Raw genomic sequence first — 22,608 nt, 5'->3', positions numbered from 1 at the left:
GTTGTTTACAATATCAGAGAATATGAGTACATAGTCTGCTAACAAATCTGCAAGATATAAACAAAAGACAAACACATGTGTATACACATCATATTTATTTACCACTTCATTACACACTATATATTCCAGTATAAAACCAAACCCCTGTGAAATATACAGAAACACAAAAGATTACATAATTTCATATTAGATTTTGTCTAAATTATCAGACACCAGTATTACTTAACATCTCAAGCTTCTGCCTTAACAACCTGAGAATTTTGATTACTTGTTAAATATAACTTGGCTAGATTTGGTTCCATAAATTTAGACCTGGACTGAATTTGACCAGGCTTACATTGTTTTAAAAAGAAAACTTCATATATATCTTGAATCGTTTTTTCTATCTCTACATCTACATGAACCATAATTATTGTTAGGAGTGGTTTCAGAAAGAATCTGTATTATTGTGATTTAAAGGGATAAATTCATAAATTTAGTGAAATGATGCTAGGATAGATATCTCCTGATGTAATTTAATTTTCTAGTGAGGAATAATTAAACAAGGTAAGAGAAAGTTTCGAATTTGATAACAGAAACAGACAAGACACCACGATGAACAAGCAATCTGACTGTTCATTGAAGCTGACCAATATATTGTTATCTATGCATACATACATAGTATGTGTTAATTTGTATGATTATAGATTGTAAGGCTAATTTAGTATATAACACATTTGATAGGTAATTTTTTCCAACTGTGGTTGTACTATAAGGCCATTTTTAAACAAGGTGCATAGCTTTAATAGCGTGGGTCTGTATTTCCTAATAAGATAAATTCAAATGGTAAACAAGTTTACATGGGAATCGAGTTCTGACCAACCTAATTTCTGATTGTATGGCTGTTAAAGGATTTGACACTGTTTTCAAGTTAGGATAATCTAGAAATTATTTTAAATTATTCAGATCCCGAAATTGCATCTTAACTTTATTATTCCTATCCTAAACATCAGTTTTAGTGGAGCTACGTCGTTGTGTTCATACGAGGATTTATTTCAAATATTCATCAGAATTGCAAAGAGTTCAAACTTTAGTACTAAGTAGCCATTTTGTAGTTACTGTGAGTTCATTTAAAGACAATTTGGTTTCTATCATTGTGATACATCAACACTATTGGTGCATCAGCACTATTGAACTTCATCTAGAATATCACTGGAACTCATTTGGAATACTCAATATTTTTGGAGTTGAGATATAATTTTAGGATTATTTAGGATTTCATTCAAAATACTGTAAGACATTTTTAATTTTTCACTTTGTATCTCAGAGGAAGTAAATGATTTGTTGAATTTTTCAAAACTTGTTGGTTTTCACTCTTTTCTGTTACATAGACCATATAGTGGCAACAATACAATAATGGACATTCTATTTGTTAAACTTTAATCCTAAACAACAAAGAATCATTTCAAAAGTGACTTAAACATTTACCCAATCTCCACTATTTTGGTGTTCCATTGCTTTGTTGTTTGGTATATAAGTACCAAATTTTATTTTGCCACATATTCAAGATAAAATATTGTCACAATATCTACAATTATCAGTCACTGAATATTCATTCATTTAAAACAATATTTAGTGTTTAAGTTCGCAAAAATACTACTCAAATTTTTATAACTCGGCAAAAAAGTAAACCTACAATTCCTAGATTTTTAATTCCTAATGAGGGTGAAGCTCACTTATTACCATTGTATCTACTAAGCAGTACCACCAATAAATGACCTCTTACTGACAAACAAAAGGAATGGTGAGTACATACTGTGAATATTCTTTCTTTATGGACACTAGTTTAGAGAAATTTTCTAAATTTAATGAAATAATATGCATTTCTTAATAACATACATAACTCCAAATTCATTCGGAGGAAAGTTATATAATGTCCAGATATTCTGACTTTGAGTACAACTGTGGGTTTTGTGATCTAAACATTTTCAGAAAGCAGATGCTGAAGCACAATCTAAATGAATCATACACAGCTTGTTTGTCCAAGGCTCACTGGCAAACATTTATTCTTAGCAAAATTAGTATAACTGCTATTACTATACGGTGAATCAAGCACAAATTGTATAACTGTTATAAACACACTTTGTCCCTCAATCGCAAATATTTAAACTTAGCAAACCTTGTACAATTATTATTACACAACTCGCACATAGTTAAACTGTACCTTCCAAGTTCACTGGAAAACACTTACACTTAGCTAACATCATATAATTGTTATTACATGATGAATCAAGTATTATTGGTTCCCACAAAGTTCTCTTGGAAATATGTGCCCTTATTAAACAATGTATAGTTGTTATTATTATACAATCATACATGGTGTGTCCTTCATAAATTTACTGGCAAACATGTACACTTAACATACATTGTATAATTGTTACATGGTTTACTAGCAAGCATAGATATTTAGCAAACATTGTAATATCATTATTAATAATACATGATACAACATACATGGTTTGTCTTTCTCATCTTCACTGGAGAACATTTACACTTAGCAAATGCTGTAATACCATTATTATTAGATGAAGTATCAAATACATGGACTTTCCATCTAAGGTTCGAAAGAAATCATTTATTCCAAGTAAACACTTTATAACTGGTCCTATTACAAGATGTATCGTACATGATTTGTCGATTTTACTTTCAGTGTCAAACATTTACACTTAGCAAGTATGGTTTGTCACTCCCAAATTCAATGGCAAATACTTATAATTAGCAAGCCTTGTACAATTATTATTACCAGTACATGATGAATCAACCATGATTAATTTATCCCTATAAAATTCATCTGTCAACATTTATACTTATTGCAAAATGTTCAATTGTTATTATTAAAGATGAATTATTATACATGGCCTGTTCCTACCAATATCAATGACAAACATGAACACACAGCAAAACATTATATAAGTATTATTATCTCACGACAAATCACAAGGTAGGTTTACCAAATGCCTGCAATTAAGATGTTCAAATGTTTGAAAAGGCACTCAAACAGCCAATGCAATTTCAATGATTAAGTTTTGACATCTTAAAATGGCATGCCTCAGACCAATGAAAAGTGATGTTACCATGTAACAATATCAAATTGATTGTGCAATCTTCTAAATAGTTATTAATGATAGTAAGTGAAAATAACAAGACCATCATCAGGTCTGTGTTACAAATCATTATTCTGAAACACCGTCCAATGAGAGATTGATGTTAATACAGTGAAAAGAACAAGACCATCATCAGGTCAGGTCATCATGTCTGTGTTATAAATCATTATTCTGTAACACCGTCCAATGAGAGATAGAGGTTAATAAAATGAATAAAACAAGACCAATATAAGATCTGTGGTAAAGATCATTATTCTTAATCAACACCCCATGAGAGATAGAGGTTCATGAAATTAAGAGAACATGACCAAAATCAGGTCAATGGTTAAAATCAATACTCTAAAACACAACCTGAAAGCCAGAATTAGACAAATTATACATAAGCCCTAAAGTTACATGTAGAGAAAAAATCCTAAGCATTATTTCAGACATACATTTGTAAAATTATTTGGTATAATAAAGAATTAGTAATTATACTGATCAACCACAAATGTAAGCAGTCTTTAGATGTTTATGTACAAGTTAAAATCTTTTTAAGCAAAGCCAATATTTTAGGTATATTATTTCCTGGAGTTTGTCAAATAATTCTGGGTACAAATTGAGACTCAGGGTTAAAGTTAAATTCTGAAACTTTGCTGTGTCTTCAATTTCTAAGAAATTTACACAAATGGACAGAAGTCTGCTTAGACAACATTCTGTCTTTCTCATTTTTGTAGCCTATGGTTACTGGAGTCATCAAGATTTTGAATATAAGTACACTTAGAGATCACCCTGTTTAACTCACTGCTGTAGCTCTATGACAACCCAAGTCATCAAGATTTAGAATATGAGTACACTTAGACATCAGCCTGTTTAACTCACTGCTGTAGCTCTATGACAGCCCAAGTCATCAAGATTTAGAATATGAGTATACTTACAAGATAAACCCAGTTTAACTCACAGCTGTAGCTCTATGGCAAGCCTATCAAGATTTAGAATATGAGTACACTTATGGATCACCCAGTTTAACTCACTGCTGTAGCTCTATGACAACATAAGTCATGAAGGTTTAGAATATGAATACACTTATACACTTACAGATCACCCTGTTTATCTCACTGCTGTAGCTCTATGACAACCCAAGTCATCAAGATTTAGAATCTGAGTACACTTAGAGATCACCCTGTTTAACTCACTGCTGTAGCTCTATGACAACATAAGTCACGAAGGTTTAGAATATGAGGACACTTAGACATCATCCTGCATATATCTATGGCTACTAAAGTCATTAAACTTCTCAGTCAGAGTACAAGTAGATATCATCCAGTATATTTCACTGCTGCAGCTATATGGCTACTAAAGTCATCAAGATTTAAAATCTGAGTACACTTAGATATCAGCCCGTTTATATGTATAGCTCTATAGACACTAGAGTGATCATAATTTAGAATCTGAGTACACTTAGATATCAGCCCGTTTATATGTATAGCTCTACAGACACTAAAGTGAACAAATATTAAAATCTGAGTACACTTATGTGACACCCTTTTTATCTCACTGCTGTAGCTCTATGACTATTAAAGTAATCAAAATTTACAAGTTCACTTTGATATCATGGTGTATATCTCATTGCTGTAGTTATATGGTTACATAAAAATATAGAGTCCATGTACACATTAACACTCAAAAGCTGTAGAAATATGCTTTGACTTAATATATATGTGACTTCCACAGACCAGGCATATTGTAAAGAATGATTCTTTGGGATTGAGAGGCTGATGTAAGAAGGCTGCAAAATTAAAGAACCATTATTATGCCATTATTTTTAATTTTAAGTCAAACAATCAAATGTCAATAAAAAATTTCTTTGTGAATCTGATCTTGAGCATACAAACGTAAAATTTTTATAATCTATGGTCATGGTAAATGTCTGAATCTGACAATCTACAATTTAGAAATGAAATATAATGATACTTCAATTAGATCAAATTAACAATGATTAAAATTAAATGTTTGACATCTACATTAAACATTATATGCAAATCAATATAAATTTAACTATAGAAATATCATGGGTTCTTGCTATCTTCCAGTCTGTCTTTTAGATAGATGAATGATGGAATTACAACTAAGAGATAGAATGATATAAAATGGATATAATGCATAATATATGTCAATAATGTAAAAAGATGTAAAAGACTGAATACAAGATAAAGATATGTATATGTACATATATACATTTAGGTTCATTTGAATATATACAAAATATACAATGTACAGACTGATAGAGGGTCTGGAAAAATTGTGTCTGCAGTCAAGACACTATTGGAATGATGGATCGAGGTGATAATTTGTGGAGTTTAGGAGATGCCATTTTTATCACAATGCATATAATATATAAATGAATGTAGTAAAATATGACTCGTATAAAGTAAAAGGGGGATTACCTAAGCCTATCAGCTTAATATAAAAGAGCTATCAGTTTCTCTTATGACAGTGTCAAGAAACAACGAAACAATATCTTATGTTTTAATTTGCCACACTCTGAGACTTATAACATAAATATTTTCCATTCTGCAAGTACAAATGATCATAAGACAAAACTAGAAAACATATGGAAGATAGAATATCCATGAATTAAATTAAAATTATATTGGTTGTAATATTCAGAAGCAAAAAGATCTGAATGGAATACAAGATGATGGAATTTAAAGAGCCAGTCAAAATATTTATTGATTGACACAGTTCTGAACTAAACTTTCTGTTCAAAAAGCATTATCTTATTAGTCTCAGCAAGGTCATGACTTTGACCTTCAGACGCCAGAACCTATAGGCTTCTTGATTATCCTAAGAGCAACCAAAAAGTTTGGTCAGGATACCTCGTCTAAGCTAAGGATTAATAAAAAAAAAACTTCTTTTCATCTTTTAAGTTGGTGAGCTTAACCTTTGACCTTTTGATGCCAAAATCAATAGGCTTCATTCCTACCCGAGGCTTCTATGCAGAAACCATTTATCTTCTCCCACAGTAATCTTGATCATAGTCTCTTTTTTTTTAGTTTTCCCTCGCCCCTCTACCAAAGACAGGCTTCTTCAAAACCCCAGAGTACAAGCAATCCATAAACATTGGTCCAGGCCAATGATTTAAAACTAATTTATTGTGCAGAACCATTATCTTTTCTTTCAACCATAATAACTTTGACCTCTGACCCCTAAATTGGTTCACTTCTTCCTTACCTCAAGTGCAAGCCACATTTACTCCTAGTGACCTTGACCTTTTATGGCCAAAATGATTGCCAGACTTCTTCGTTACAACAAAAGAGCAATCCTTAAAGACTGGTTTAAATACACAATTCATAAAGTCAGCTAAACTGACCTTTGACCCTTTCAACCATGCTCAGTAGGTTTCCTCCTCAGTTCTAGTGCAAGCCATATACAAAGGTTGTAACTGTAAATGGTGGAGAACTTGGGTCACTGTGTGAAAATGAAGTTAGCAACAGTGTATATAGTAGAATTTTATTGTACATCAAAACAATAGTTACCATATGGTGCCAATAAAAGGTAAAACTCTCTGATATGTAAAGATGAATTACAGCCAAATTATGATGGTAAATACTTCAACATAAAGGTTAAAATGAAGTAAAGAAAGACAAAATATAAAATGTAACGATGTCCAAATTTCATAAAATATGTTAAATACCAAATATTTACAAATGGACATTATCATAATGCACACCGGTTTATAGCAGGCTTAGATTAGATATTCTATCCACTTTGATTATTTATGTTTTATTTATATGTGTAAATAAAATGTATCAGAATGTCAGCACAATACTGGACATATGGTCCCAAGTAATAGTTAAGTTCAAACAAGTGGCCCAATGTCAGATATCACTCACCTGACTTTAGCTGACATTTGTTGCTGTTGTTGTTGTAGGGTTTAACGCCATTTTTCAGCACACGATAGGCTATACATGTCGGCCACTATTAATGGTGGAGGAAGAACCTGGGAAAACCCTAGAAAGAACCGCCGACCCACAAGAAGTTACTGGCAAGCTTTCTCACATACCCACATTAGCCAAATCTGAGACTCAAACCCACACAGAGGTGAGATGGCAGTGATCCGTAATGGAGAGTGCTGACATTTGTGAGCTTATGACTGCAACTTCACATAGGACAACAAAAAGATTTCAGCAATACATGTGTGTGTGTGTGTGTGTGTGTGTGTGTGTGTGTGTGTGTATATATATATATATATATATATATATATATATATATATATATATATATATATATATATATATATATATATATATATATAATCACTTTCTCTGTTCCATTTTCAAGTCATTTACACATTCAGCAATGTCCATTAGATCTAACCATGGACAGGGACTAGGTCCTCATTCATAACTTGGAACTGTTCTTAGCCCTGCCCTGAAAATATATTCATTTACTCAACATTACAAGGGCAGTTAATCTGAGAAGTGAGCATGGATCACTGCATCTGTCCTAATGACACAACCTTACATGCCAAATATAATAAACCCTCTAGTGCACTGACGAGAAATTTATGATCATGGATGCATGACAGATGATGGATGCATGACAGATGATGGATGCTTGACAGAAAACAATGTCATAGCATAAGCTAACAAGTTTGGGAAACACTCTTAGAGTGTTGATGAGCTTAGTGAATCAATTGCAAAGTCATATCAAATACTCTGCATAAATTTCAGTGATAATTGTATTTGACCAAGATTTTGATGACATGGGTCTGCCTACCAAGTTTGATCAAAATCCTACACCAAAAAGTACAGTTCTTAGAGTCATAAAAGTTCTCCATTTCAGATGCAAGTTCAGCTCATATGCATTGGTCTTGGTACCAGTAAAAATAAAAGGCCAAAGTGGGCCTTATATCCCTCGCCTAAAGTATATGAACTGAACAGTAAGGCAAGTGGTTTATAATTTAAGTCATATCTTGACAATAACAAACCAAATATATGTAATAAAAACTATTCAACAATTCATCCAATGTCTTGATAAAATAAAGACAATTCAACTATTCATCCAATGTCTTGATAAAATAAAGACTATTCAACAATTCATCCAATGTCTTGATGAAATAAAGACTATTCAATTACTCATCCAATGTCTTGATAAAATAAAGACTAATCAACTACTCAATGACATCCAATGTCTTGATGATATAAAGACAATTCAACTACTCATCCAATGTCTTGACAAAATAAAGACCATTCAACTACTCATCCAATGTCTTGATAAAATAAAGACTATTCAACTATTCATCCAATGTCTTGATAAAATAAAGACTATTCAACTACTCATCCAATGTCTTGATAAAATAAAGACTATTCAACTACTCATCCAATGTCTTGATAAAATAAAGACAATTCAACTACTCATCCAATGTCTTGACAAAATAAAGACAATTCAACTATTCATCCAATGTCTTGACAAAATAAAGACTATTCAACTACTCATCCAATGTCTTGACAAAATAAAGACAATTCAACTATTCATCCAATGTCTTGACAAAATAAAGACTATTCAACTACTCATCCAATGTCTTGATAAAATAAAGACAATTCAACTATTCATCCAATGTCTTGACAAAATAAAGACTATTCAACTATTCATCCAATGTCTTGACAAAATAAAGACTATTCAACTACTCATCCAATGTCTTGACAAAATAAAGACTATTCAACTACTCATCCAATGTCTTGATAAAATAAAGACAATTCAACTACTCATCCAATGTCTTGACAAAATAAAGACTATTCAACTACTCATCCAATGTCTTGATAAAATAAAGACTATTCAACTACTCATCCAATGTCTTGATAAAATAAAGACTATTCAACTACTCATCCAATGTCTTGATAAAATAAAGACTAATCAACTACTCAATGACATCCAATGTCTTGATAAAATAAAGACAATTCAACTACTCATCCAATGTCTTGATAAAATAAAGACTATTCAACAATTCATCCAATGTCTTGATAAAATAAAGACTATTCAACTACTCATCCAATGTCTTGATAAAATAAAGACTATTCAACTACTCATCCAATGTCTTGATAAAATAAAGACTAATCAACTACTCAATGACATCCAATGTCTTGATAAAATAAAGACAATTCAACTACTCATCCAATGTCTTGACAAAATAAAGACAATTCAACTATTCATCCAATGTCTTGATAAAATAAAGACTATTCAACTACTCATCCAATGTCTTGATAAAATAAAGACTAATCAACTACTCAATGACATCCAATGTCTTGATAAAATAAAGACAATTCAACTACTCATCCAATGTCTTGATAAAATAAAGACTATTCAACAATTCATCCAATGTCTTGATAAAATAAAGACTATTCAACTACTCATCCAATGTCTTGATAAAATAAAGACTATTCAACTACTCATCCAATGTCTTGATAAAATAAAGACTAATCAACTACTCAATGACATCCAATGTCTTGATAAAATAAAGACAATTCAACTACTCATCCAATGTCTTGACAAAATAAAGACAATTCAACTATTCATCCAATGTCTTGATAAAATAAAGACTATTCAACTACTCATCCAATGTCTTGTCTGGTTTTGGTATCAGTCAAAATAAAAAGCCCGAGAGGGTCTTATATCACTGGCTTATAGTACATTAATTGAACAGTAAGCCAGACTGCCTATAATTTAAGTCATATCTCGACAATAACAAACCAAATATATATAACAAAAAAGATGGCAATAAAAATAGTTACAAGCTCAGCTAATCACATGCTAGATCACATCAGTATTATGTATTGATCCTGCTTACTGTCAAAAAAAATGTTCATCCCAAGATTTGTACTTTACAAGTTAATATTATAAATGTATTCAAACCCAGATCAGAATTATGGCTTCCCAAGTGATAATAGACTCAGTGAATCACATGCAAGGCCACCTCATAAGAATGCATGCATTTTGCTCATTACTGAAACAAATATATATCATGATTAATATTTTTAATATGATTGCATCTTATTCTTTAGGATAGGTAGGTAGTTTTTTATTTTTTATCTGCATTTTAATACAAAATATGCATCATAATGATTAGTATATATAATGCACTAAACTGCTTCAAGTACTAGGAAATATAAATTGTAAAAAAAGAATTAAAAGGGTGCGTGGGTGGGGTGGGGTCGGCAACGACCAGAAATACACATATTTCTGTGTCTAAATACAGCTTTCCTAAGTGTATTATTAATAGGATTGCATCTTACCCATTATCAATTGCTATCAAAATCTTAATGAAATAAGCCATGATTTCAAATTTGATCGAAATCAGATCAGAAATATGGCCTCCAGAGTGGCATCAATTTAAGCCAATCAGATGCATGATGCATTAAGATGCATGATCTTTCTCATTATTGAATTTGTACAAGATCTTCATGCTCTAAGTCAGACATGTACAACTTCCTTCTAATACAGACCAGATAGTTATTTTTTGTTGAATCAGTATGATGTAAATGCAACTGGATGAAACCAGGCCAAGTGCTGGATGTGACCTGCAGGCCAGAGGTTGTACATTATAAACTAATATAAGCATATATTCCAAGTTTGATCAAAACTGGATCAGAAATACAGAATCCAGATTGGTAACCAATCAGATGCATTAGTTTGCAGCACTTTCACCTGTTAATGAACTCATTTCATATTTTCATAATATAAGATATAAAAACATGAAGTACAAGATCAAATAAAAAAGGTAAAGATGATACAATTCTGTAAACAACATATAAAATAAAATAAGTATGAGTCCATCAATCAATATAATAATGAGGTATACTACATTAAAAGTGGGACTCGGTTTTAATTTCTGAACAGTTCAATAGATATTGTATTATTACCATAAATCTTTAATTGAACCATTCTTTTGCTTGTGGACATTAAGAAATTTGTAAACATTAAGGCCTCTTTTGACAGAAGCTTTGTCTCTCAATTGGGAAGAAACAGAACCTGGTTATCTTGTAACCATGGAGATTGCAACCCCTACAAAGAAAATTCATGTGCATCTTTGCCATTAAGTACCACTCCTATAAATATATATACAGTGGAGCCTCGTTAATCCGGACTCCGTTTATCCGGAAACCTCGCTATCCGGACATATTTCAATGGGAACGGAATTCCTAAATGTTAATTTGCTCCGTTAATCAAGAAATCCATGTTCCGGATCCAGAAATCAAAATCGGGGACCAAAGTGTAAAATTACATTAAAACTTGTCTCGATAATCCGGAAATAATCTGTCCAAAAATAAGAAAATTCGAAAAATCATATGTGAAAATACAATCAGAAGAATAATACATAAAACACAGTAGTGAAGCCCTTGAGAATCTATGGCCACTATCAATAACTAAGTAGCATGACCATGTTGTAACAAGCGATTGTATAAACAATGTCTGTTTTAGCTAGTTGCCGACGGGGGTGTTAATAATTAAATAAACACACTTGGATCAAATTATCCACGCTTTCTGACATAACATATGGTAAATAAATTAAAAGTGTCATTAAGCCTCTTTGTTGTTTACCAATTGTATGTAACAATCACAGTTTATTGTTTGCTGTGCAAATACAGTTGACATTTTTAAGCTGTGGACAGTATAGGGCTTCAAAGAATCCAGGCAAATAAAGGTTACAGACTTCTTCAGGAAATTGACATAATAAATGTATGTACAGTACATACATGTACATGAACACAGTGTGATGTGTTCGATGTGTTAATTGTCTAAACTTCTATTTACTGTATATGTACGTACAAGCGCATGTTATAATAATGTGAAATAAACACAAATTAATAGATGTATTCATTAATTTATTTCAACCATTATTGAATATACAGTACATTACATTTAAAGCTAGCATATACATGTACATATATACGGTGTGATGATATATCGTAAAATAAAAAATGTGCATGATTCAATTATCCGGAAAACTCGTTAATCCGGACATATTCGCTGGGAACGAATGTGTCCGGATTAACGAGGCTCCACTGTATATGTGAGTGTTCTGAAGGATTTAATTCTGAGTGAAAAGAAGAGGAATTTTACTTACCATCCACATACCAATGTCAGTCTCTCCAAATATATTAATTACTAGTGAGTGGCCAAAAATCCAAAGAAAGATAGATTACGAGATAATGCCCGGTTTGGTTAATCTCCGTTACCAGAAATGTCAACAACAAAAAAGCGGATATTTCACAACATACAGTACTCATGCTAGATGTCAAGATAACGGATTATGATATAACAATGCACTGTTTAGATGGTTTGTCAATATGGACAAATTTGTTTATGTAACAATAGATAAATTTCAGTGCATTTTATATCCAGTTTGCGGCTTCCTTTCATGGGGCCTCTGAATTTCTGCACTCCAAACCAATGGTTGTATATAAAAGTTCAAACAGCCAACAATGTCGCCAACAAATAAAAAAAGTCACATGGTATATTTTGCTGCCAATAAGGAAAAACAATCCAAGTTTGCAACATTGGCGAAGACCTATGAGATCCCAGAATCAACTTTTTATGCGTTATTTTTCATATTTTTAGAAGAAAAAACTACTTTTTTGTGAATGAGAAAAACACATATAAAATTTCAGAAGCCACGCCACAATCATCTTGTATTATTTATACACAATCTCTTCCCCAAAATGATAATAAACCTTTTACTTTTTTTCCCGTACTTTTAAGAAAGAGTTTCTTTTTTTGTGTACAAGTATATGAAATTTAGGGAGCCACACCACAACCGTGTTATATCCGAATTCGTGTTATAATGGAGCGTGCTATAGTGGGGTCACACTGTGCATATATATATATATATATATATATATATATATATATTACATAATACAGCATAGAGACAGATAAATTTTCTTTTAAGTAAAGATATTTTTAAAAAAAACATGGTGAATTAAGTCTGTGAAGGACACATTCCTTTAGGTATAACTCTAAACATTTATAAGCACTAAAATCATCTATATCAAATGATTTTCAATGAATATCAATTTATTTTTGACACTGTATCACTAGTACATCATGGTGGAAGAGCTAAAGGTGTTCTACAGAAAAAGATAAATTGTGTGATATCTTAAATTCAACACTATTTATGATATCATAAATCTCACGAATTCTAGTTTATTATATCCTAAAATGCATTTACTGCATCATCACTTATTCGATACAATAAATGAAATAATGGTATAATAAATCTGACTTATCACATCATACAATACATAACATCACTAAATATGGAATATTAAAACAGCAACACACTGATATACATAGCATGCAATCTGTAGTCAATTCATTTATGGGGTTCTTTTTACCAGTGTTATATATGCCAATATATTGTATAAATGCCCTCACATAAATATTAAATTCCTAACAATTAGTCAAATAGTGCCACTTAATCATACATTTCTCATTAACCTGTTTACCAAAATATTATATATGACTAAATTCAAGAAAATATTAATCTTCAACCTTGCACTAAATGATAGCAATGCTGTTATTGGAAAGGCATCCTTGGTCATAAACTTAACACATCATGTCCTGCAAACACTTTTCAACCATAGTCATATATACATGTTTAGAACTGGGCAACAAAAATCCTTCCAACATAAAATGAATTTTAAACTTTGCAGACATAGCTTGCACATGCTAATTTTGGTAACACTAAGGTTTATTAGAAGAGATGCCAATGGATAGTAAAATTCATCAATTAAAATGACATTGTAATGTCATGGGTCAATAATGTAAATACAATTATCATCTTTATGGCCAGAACAGAAATAATAAGCCCCTATTTTGATCAATCCCTTCTGCCAAATGTATACCATGAATTCTTTTTCTACAAACATTAAAGATGATAATTACCAAAAGCTGTTCTGGTAATGAAAAATATTGCAATAAAACAATCAGTAATAATAACAATCAAAAACAAACTGTCAAAACGAAAAGGTACTATATTAAGAATTGCTTGTTGTTTTGGGGTTTAATGCCATATCTCAGCACAAGATTGGCTATATATGGCAGCCAGTATAACTTGGTGGAGTAAGAACCTGGGAAAACCCTGGTAAGAACCACCGGCCTGCGGGAAGCTACTGGCTGCTTCCTCACATATCCACTTTGGCTAAACCAGACTCAAACGCACATGGACAGAGGTGAGATGGCACTGATCAGTAACAGCAAGCACTTTAGACCACTCAGCTACCCAGGGTCCCTTTAAGAATTATAAATATGCTAGTTTATGTAATTAACAATGTTTAAAAAAAAAACAGTTATGCCAGCGCTTTCATAATCCAAAATCTGTTTTATTTCGATATTCTAAGAGGCACCTGTGCACTTGTGTTTGAAATATGCACACACACACACACACACACACACCTGGTCACTCCAACATCAAACATATTTTTCTGGCTCTAATAATGTTTCAACCTTGATATAAAGACTGTGCCATCAATCTGGCTGAAATAAAACAAATGAATAAGTGCTACAGTCCTCAGAGCATCTGTCTATAATTATAACCCTTCCATATACCATACAAAATAACTATGTAAGGTAGTTAATGGCTTGTGCATGACATTCTAAACTTTTAGTTTAGGTAAAGACATAAGAATAGTGTGACTAATGACATGGTGCTCTTACTATATAACCAAGAAGAGAGGCAGTGAATGTCATCTTCACTTTTATTTAGAGTACTCAATACACATAAACACCATAGCCACTGCAGCTAATGATGCAGTGTTGATATTACCAAAGACAGACAACTATGCATAAAGACTAATGGGAACTTGTTACAAATAATTACTCATTTCACAGTACAACAGTAATTAATTTAATGAAATTTACGTTATCTAAAGTATTGCAATATTATGTGCTGTAAGGGAGATAACTCACTTATTTTAGGTCTCTATGGTAAAAGAGTTTAATCATGTCAATCAGGAGACAAATTGGCTCTTTAATGTGAAAGAGTAATGACCCTTCAATCCAAATAATTCTATGACAATTGATTTGAGGGACCCACGTTTGGTGGAATGGTGAATGGCACTCACGTTTAGAGAACACTTAAATCTCACCTGTGCCTATGAGGGTTTGAGTCTCAGCTCTACCAATACATTCAAAAACAAGACCATCCATGTACCCAAGATATCTATGCCCTCAAGCAATGCAATAGTACCCTATGGAATCTGTTCCAAGTCTATCAGAAAGTTGGTGTTACTACAATTTTGAAAAAAATGTATAAATAATTAATTTGTCCACATTCTTTTCCTAAATTTTCTTGATATTATTTGTTAAAGAAAGGTATACATTTAGTTGCAACTCAGTCCAATCTACGGAACATAAACCTTAGAATCAGTTTTTTCAGTGTTAAGTCTAGATTTGTTTAGCAGGGGATTTTAAATTTACAATTATGCTAATTGGTACCTTAACTAATTCAGTCATTCCAAAAGGTTCAATACAGTCAGTCCAGTTTTCACATATGTTTCCTATTTTAGTATATTATTGTTTATATCACCAAGAATTTAATATTATTTGTCATCACTTTTTCAACTTCTAATTTGAAATATGTATTCCAATTTACATGGTATGCAGTTGACCTGTATGTAAAGCCAATAAGGGCTTAGAATTGTGTGGATAAATCTCTATCCAAACATCATTTAGTTTTAGACCTTCAGGTCAGTTTATAATAATACCATTGTTGACGTAAAGTATGAGTTCACCACCTCCTGTCTTCCTATCTTAAAGAAAGGTATATCGTAATTATTTACTAAGAGAAAGATTTCTAAATAATTTCTAACACATGTACATTATTTTCTGGTGATGTAAGCATTGCAGGATAAGTTCAATGTTCTGACAATGGTGACAGCTGCCTGAATTTTCCTCAAGTTTTTTGATTCCCTAATATGATATATGGATTATGCTATTATAATGACAATGTTCACAAGTGCCTGAATATTCCTCACAAGTTTGTTATGCCATCATATGATATATGATTATGCTAATTTGGTCCTAAAGTTTCTGTTGAAATAATCATCATCGAAGAGAATCATTGGAGTAGCACATAAACTTACACATCTGCTGTCTTGCCACATGGTAGATATTAATTTATCTCCTACACACTGCAGTCTTTTCTTGGGATCAACTCACATAATATGATTTCACATTTGACATTTTGGGAATGTAACATCTAATCACAGGCAACAATTACAATAATAATTATCTGTATTCCAAATATTGTACTGTCTTCTTAACTGCTTCCAATGGTACCTGAAATCCCTCTGTCATAAGAGTAAGATTCTTCATTATTAGGTAAGACTCCCTCCTGAACCTGCAGATCACACACATCATATATGTATGCACTATTTGCATTTATTAATGCTTCAGATGCATCACCACACCTAGGATCCCAATGCCCAGTGTCCTTCAAATGTTGAGTCACTTTCTAATAGCTTCCAATGATACCTCAGATCTCCCCTCGACACAAGGAAGATTCTTCATTGTTAGTGAGACTCTCTTCAAAACCAGAAGATCAAACAAATCATATTTGTTTAAATGTTTTATTGCTTTCTTAACATGCTCCAATGATACACTGTATATGACATCAGGAACATTTTTCACTGACATTGAGACACCCTCTTGAATCAGCAGATCATATACATCATATTTCTGGAAAATTAAAGCATTTTCTAACGCTTTAGATGCATGTTCACAGCTGGGATCCCAACTGTCAGTGTCTTTCAAATGCTGCAATGCTTTCTTTACAGCTTCCAATGTTACATGATATCCTTCCACTACACCATCCAAAGTCTGCATTGTTAATGAGACACCCTCCTGAATTAGCAGATCACATACTTCATACTTCTGCTGACTATAAGCATTTGCTAATGCTTTAGATGCATCATCACACTTGGGATCCCAATTGTCAGTTGCTTTCAAATGTTGCATTGTATTCTTAACAGCTTCCAATGATACCTCAAATCCTCCCACCACTCCAGGAAAATTCTTCATTGTCAATGAGACCGTCTCCCTAAGCAGCAGATCACACACATCATAATTCTGTGCACTATAAGCATTTGCTAATGCCTCAGATGCATCATCACACTTGGGATCCCAACTGTCAGTGGCTTTCAAATGCTGCATTGCTTTCTTAACAGCTTCTATCGACAACTTAAATGACCACTCCCAAAAAGGTTTCTCAAATGTCAATAAGTCTTGATTCTGAATTAACAGGTGACTCATATAATACGTGCCCTGATGGTGTATTGCCTTCTTAACATTCTCCAATGATACACGGTACACCACACCAGGAATATTCTTCATTGTCAGTGAGACTCCCTCCTGATTCAGCAGATCACACACATCATACTTCTGGTCACCATAGGCTTCTTCTAATGCTTTTGATGCATCATCACACTTAGGGTCCCAACTGTCAGTGTCTTTCAAATGCTGCACTGCTTTCTTAACAGCCTTAAATGATACCTCAAATCTGCCAACCACACGTGGAAGATTCTTCATTGTCAGTGAGACTCCCTCCTGAAGCAGCAAGTCACACACATCATACTTCTCTTCTCCATAGGCTTCTTCTAATACTTTAGATGCATCTTTACACTTGGGGTCCCAATTGTTGGTATCTTTCAAATGTGTCACTGCTTTCTTAACAGCTTCTGATGATATCTCCAATTCCATAAGCATATATGGGAGATTCTTCATTTTCAGTGAGACTCCCTCCTGAATCAGCAGATCACACACAGCATACTTTTGTTTTCTATAAGCCTTTGCTAATGCTTTTGAAGCATCATCACACTTGGGGTCCCAATTATTGGTGTCTTTTAAATGCTGCACTGCTTTCTTAACAGCTTTTAATGATATCTCCAATCCCTTAACCACATGTGGGAGGTTCTTCATTTTCAGTGAGACTCCCTCCTGAATCAGCAGATCACACACATCATACTTTTGTTCTCTAAAAAGGTTTTCTAATACTTTAGATGCATCTTTACACTTGGGGTCCCAATTGCTGGTGTCTTTCAAATGTGTCACAGCTTTCTTAACAGCTTCTAATGATATCTCCAATCCCATAAGCATATATGGGAGATTCTTCATTTTCAGTGAGACTCCCTCCTGAATCAGCAGATCACACACAGCATACTTTTGTTTTCTATAAGCTTTTGCTAATGCTTCTGAAGCATCATCACACTTGGGATCCCAACTGTCAGTATCCTTCAACTGCTTCACTACTTTTTTCACATAAGCCATTGATCTCAATATCACATGAGGAATATGCTTCATTGTTACTGATACTCCCTCCTGAACCAGCAGATCACACACATCAAAATTATTGTGCATGTAAGTGAACATTAATGCAAAAGACACATCTTCACACTTGGGGTCCCAACTGTTGGTATCTTTCAAATGTATCACTGCTTTCTTAACAGCTTCTGATGATATCTCCAATTCCATAAGCATATATGGGAGATTCTTCATTTTCAGTGAGACTCCCTCCTGAATCAGCAGATCACACACAGCATACTTTTGTTTTCTATAAGCCTTTGCTAATGCTTTTGAAGCATCATCACACTTGGGGTCCCAATTGTTGGTGTCTTTTAAATGCTGCACTGCTTTCTTAACAGCTTTTAATGATATCTCCAATCCCTTAACCACATGTGGGAGATTCTTCATTTTCAGTGAGACTCCCTCCTGAATCAGCAGATCACACACATCATACTTTTGTTCTCTAAAAATATTTTCTAATACTTTAGATGCATCTTTTGCACTTGGGGTCCCAATTGCTGGTGTCTTTCAAATGTGTCACAGCTTTCTTAACAGCTTCTAATGATATCTCCAATCCCATAAGCATATATGGGAGATTCTTCATTTTCAGTGAAACTCCCTCCTGAATCAGCAGATCACACACAGCATACTTTTGTTTTCTATAAGCTTTTGCTAATGCTTCTGAAGCATCATCACACTTAGGATCCCAACTGTCAGTATCCTTCAACTGCTTCACTACTTTTTTCACATAATCCATTGATCTCAATATCACATGAGGAATATGCATCATTGTTACTGAGACTCCCTCCTGAACCAGCAGATCACACACATCATAATTATTGTGCATGTAAGCAATCATTAATACAAAAGACACATCTTCACACTTGGGGTCCCAATTGTTGGTGTCTTTCAAATGTGTAACTGCTTTCTTAACAGCTTCTAATGATATCTCCAATCCCATAAGCATATATGGGAGATTCTTCATTTTCAGTGAGACTCCCTCCTGAATCAGCAGATCACACACATCATACTTTTGTTCTCTATAAACATTTTCTAATACTTTAGAGGCATCTTTACACTTGGGGTCCCAATTGTTGGTGTCTTTCAAATGTGTCACTGCTTTCTTAACAGCTTCTAATGATATCTCCAATCCCATAAGCATATATGGGAGATTCATCATTTTCAGTGAGACTCCCTCCTGAATTAGCAGATCCCAAACATCATATTTTTGTTGTCTATAAGCTTCTGCTAATGCTTTTGAAGCATCATCACATGTGGGATCCCAACTGTCAGTATCCTTCAACTGCTTCACTACTTTTTTCACATAATCCAGTGATCTCACTATCACATAAAGAATATGCTTCATTGTTACTGAGACTCCCTCCTGAACCAGCAGATCCCACACATCATAATTTTTGTGCATGTAAGCGAACATTAATGCAAAAGATACATCTTCACACCTGGGGTCCCAATTGCTGGTGTCTTTCAAATGTGTCACTGCTTTCTTAACAGCTTCTAATGATATCTCCAATTCCATAAGCATTGGGAGATTCTTCATTTTCAGTGAGACTCCCTCCTGAATCAGCAGATTACACACATCATACTTCTTTTCCCTATAAGCTTTGCCTAATGCTTCTGAAGCATCATCACAATTGGGATCCCAACTATTAGTATCCTTCAACTGCTTCACTACTTTTTTCATATCATCCAATGATCTCATTAACATGTGAGGAATATACTTTATTGTCAGCGAGACTCCCTCCTCAATCAGCAGATCACACACATCATAATTCTGAAACCTAGAAGCTTTTTCTAATGCTTTAGATGCATCATCACAGTTGGGATCCCAACTGTCAGTGTCTTTCAAGTATGTGACTGCTTTCTGTACAGCTTTTAATGATACCTCAGATTTGCTAACCACTTTTGATAGCTTTTTCATCGTCAGTGAGACCTCCTCCTGAACCAGCATATCACATACATCATACTTCTGTGCTCTATAAGCTCTGCCTAATACTGTAGAAGCATCATCACAATGGGGATCCCAGATACAATTGACTTTTAAATGATGTATCACTCGAGTGACAGCCTCCTTTGAACTATGTTCTGTCACATCTGCAAGCATCTTCAGCGATACTTTTGCTTCATTTTTCAGAAGATAATCTGCCATATCAAACTTCTTGTTGTGATAGGCTATGTACAGTGCACTGACACATGGACAGTGATAGTAAGCTTGTGCATGCTGACTTGAACATATAGTAATGAAGGAAGTACTAAATTCGCTATCTTGTTCCCAATGTGGATGCCACTTACTATGATATTTCAAATGTTCCACTACCTGTATTAAAACACTGATATCTCCATCCTGTACAGCATTTACTACATGCATGCTATCTAGCGTGATCCCTTCTTGTAACAAAATCTCTACGACATTCTGGCTTCTTGATATATAGGCTCTAAATAATGCCATTTTTGCTTCATAACAGTCTGGATTGAAAATCTGACTCCTCTTTAAATACTCGAGGATAGTCTGAACTCTGCTGGGATCACCATGTCTGGCAGCATTACAGAGGCTTACATGTGTATAACAGGCATTCATAGCAATTAGCTTATCTGCAATCTCAAAATGGTGGTAGTAGAGTGCTAATTCCAGTAGTTTCTGCTTCTCTTTACACTGCCAACAGTCAGAACTGTTATTATTATGTGCACATTCCAAGAATTCCATGAAATGACTGTATACTAATTTGACCGTACCTTCATCACTTTGTAATACATACTGCAAAAATGTCAAACACTCTCCTTCTGACAAATCTTGACCAATTAATCTTGGTACAGCAATGAATCTTGAGTCAGCCATAAAAACTTTCCTTACTTTTAATTGAGAATACAAATTAGCCATGAAAAAGTCCTTGATCCTATTAACTTTGTGCAACACCTCTTTCAGCTTCATCAAAAACTGGTTCTGTTGGAGTACTGAATGTTTTGCAACACTCTTTACGAGTGTTTTCTCTACAACATCATGAACCATCCGCTCCGCCAAAGGTAAATACATAGATACTGGTAAAAACACATTCTCTGAAGCTTTGTCCTTGGCTGTTGCAGTGTAGGTTCTCTGATATAAGTATTCTGGGTCTCCATGTTTTACAACCATCTCTAAAGAATGTTCTGCTAAGACCTGTCCTACTGCCTCACAGACTGTAGCGTGAGAGAACCAGATGCTGGATCTTTTAACTGAAACCCCTTTAACGATTTCATTTGAAAATGATTTCTCAATGTACATCCCCCCAAAATTTTCATAAGCATCTCTCAGTAATGTAATGTCTGCCTCCTTGTTTGAAATATGGAGACAGGAAGCCAGTTCCATAAATAAATCATTGCTGGACTTGGGCATGGTTGCAGGTGATAAATACTCCTCATATATCTTACCATGACAAAAGAGAAATGCCAGAGATATGAATTTTTCAGCTTTTAAGTTACAGATATTCTCAAAAAATAATTCTTTTGGAGATTTGAAGAACTCAGGTCCTCTTTCAAATAACTTACTATCTGCTGCAAATAGTAAACAGCACTGGGGAAAACCAATCAACCCTCTAAAATTAGCAATGCATTTTTCTATTTCATCTTCTTTCATGTTTTTTTTTATGCCTCTGAAGATCTCTATTCAAAATGCTCATCTTCTCTGAATTACTCAGATGTTCTGATGACAGTGTCAGTGATAAAAGATCAGAAAATAGTTTTAGTGATCTTAACTTGGAGTCAGCCTTTGCCAATATGTCAACTCGGATGGTAATTATGACCTGTAACTTTCCTGCATCTACATGTTCCTGTATGGTAGGTAGGTATACTATCCACTCTTGCAGACAGGCAGGGTCAAAGTCATATTTTCCTAGTATATCCTCCAGCACAACAATATCTACCCAATCTGTGTCCACTGTCTTCCAATCACTTGGACTATAAACCACCACACGCTTATCTCTGTACATTTCATTATCTATCAGATCAAAGGCTATTGTTGTCTTTCCTTCTCCTGGATTTCCTTTGATGACAACAGATTTTTTCTCCTCTAGTAGTTTCTTAGCTTCTGCTGCCTGTGTTGTTGGAATGCATCCAAGCTTTCTAACTGTATCAAGCTTGTTCTCTGTCTGAC

The 22,608-nt window shown here is 33.7% G+C and overlaps 1 pseudogene across 1 annotated transcript in view; it reads right to left on the bottom strand.

Moving 5' to 3' along the window:
* Positions 1–18,671: 18,671 nt before the first annotated feature.
* LOC149792157 (uncharacterized) overlaps positions 18,672–22,608 on the bottom strand; it is a 98,928-nt pseudogene continuing 94,991 nt past the window's right edge. Inside the window, exon 9 of the transcript XR_016423313.1 lies at positions 18,672–22,608. The product of XR_016423313.1 is annotated as an uncharacterized LOC149792157 (transcript).

The sequence above is a fragment of the Sinohyriopsis cumingii genome, chromosome 9 (assembly GCF_028554795.1).
Source record: "Sinohyriopsis cumingii isolate HCF-2022 chromosome 9, ASM2855479v2, whole genome shotgun sequence".
In the NCBI taxonomy this organism is placed as follows: domain Eukaryota; kingdom Metazoa; phylum Mollusca; class Bivalvia; order Unionida; family Unionidae; genus Sinohyriopsis; species Sinohyriopsis cumingii.
Note: the sequence above shows the minus strand (reverse complement) of the source record. Positions and strands in the feature narration are given on the sequence as shown.